A 1,466-nucleotide genomic window follows, 5' to 3' on the forward strand; every position below is an offset into this window, starting at 1 on the left:
TTAAAAAATACATTTATTCCTGTGATTGATAAGTTGAATTTTCAGTCTTCAGTGTCACATGCTCTTTCAGAAATCATTTTAATATGCTGATTTGGTGCTCAAGAAACATATTATCAATGATGAAAAAAGTTATTAATATTTTTGTGGAAACATGGATTTTTTCAGAATTCTTTCAAAAGAAAAGTTCAAAAGAACAGCATTTATTTGAAAGACATTTTTTGTAACTATGGAAGTCTTTACTGTCATTTTTTATCAATTTAATGCATTCTTGCTGAATAAAAATAGAAATTTCTTTTTAAAAAAATCTTGTGATACTGTATATTTCACTCTATTCCTCACACAATACTATCATATGGCTTATATCAGAATAATGCACAAGTGAATAATGCACAAGTAATGACTATTTTCAAAGTGGTTTTAGTGTTTTTTGTTTTGTTTAGTTTTTTTGCTTTTTGTTTGCTATACAGCCCTGGTTACCATGAACATGAGAGTGAATGAATGAATGAGGCATTTATATAGCGCTTTATTGTGTATTGCTGTACACCCAAAGCGCTTTACAATCATATGGAGGGGTCTCTCCTCAACCACCACCAGTGTGCAGCATCCACCTGAATGATGTGACGGCAGCCACAGTACAACAGCGCCAGTACGCTCACCACACACCAGCTACAGGTGGAGAGGAGAGAGAAAGATAGAGCCAATTCAATGGGTGAGTAAATAATGCCAGGATTTTCTCTCTATCTTTGACTTTAAAGGCTGCATTTTCGATCTGCTGTTCCGGACGAGACGAGATGGGAAGTTTCATCCTCCAGGAGGGCCAGGGGGCAGGCCAGCGTCAGGACGTAATGTGGGGCAGTGTGGTGTTAATCCGTGCAGCTTGGTCATCTGCCGGAACGGAGGCACCTGTGTGGACTCTGGATCCTCTGTGCAGTAAGACATTCACTTCAGAACGAGCACCTGTTTGTGCGCGGGAATGACTGACAAACATTATTAATCATTTGTATTTGGCCTTCCCCTCCAGCTGTCAGTGTGTGTTTGGATGGAAAGGTGTTCTTTGCTCAGAGAAAGTGTCGTTCTGTGATGCTGAGCACATCCCACCGCCCTCCTGTGCTCGCGGCGCCACCTGTGTGCCCCTTCCTGATGGATACACATGCCAGTGCCCACTAGGCTCTGCTGGACTCTTCTGCCAGCAAGGTTAGACCACAATCAATCTCACCTCCAGGGAACCGCTGGGGGTCCTCAGTAGGGTTCGGACGAACATAGTGTAAAAAAGAAAATAAAGATAAAATGATAGGTTAAAATTTCCAAATGGTCTCATTCTGCTTTCTAAACACCGGAGATTAATGACTTTTTTTTAATTATTATTAACAGCCATATTTTTGTTTCTTTTCAGGCATATAGTAACTGTGGGTAGAAAAAAATACTGTCCAGTTAGTAGATATAATATAATTAGAATTATTAATATA

At 39.6% G+C, this 1,466-nt stretch overlaps 1 protein-coding gene across 2 annotated transcripts in view; it reads left to right on the top strand.

Annotated features, from left to right (window-relative positions):
• Positions 1-811: 811 nt before the first annotated feature.
• The window catches only part of LOC107726592 (protein eyes shut homolog), a 3,661-nt gene continuing 3,006 nt past the window's right edge, over positions 812-1,466 (top strand). For both annotated transcript variants that reach the window (XR_001638282.1, XM_016536234.1), the window contains exons 1-2: positions 812-930; positions 1,022-1,194. The gene's annotated coding sequence lies outside the window, so the exon portion shown is untranslated. The remainder of the gene's footprint in view (positions 931-1,021; positions 1,195-1,466) is intronic.

This window comes from Sinocyclocheilus rhinocerous, unplaced genomic scaffold, assembly GCF_001515625.1.
Source record: "Sinocyclocheilus rhinocerous isolate Xijiao unplaced genomic scaffold, SAMN03320098_v1.1 scaffold4019, whole genome shotgun sequence".
Lineage (NCBI taxonomy): Eukaryota > Metazoa > Chordata > Actinopteri > Cypriniformes > Cyprinidae > Sinocyclocheilus > Sinocyclocheilus rhinocerous.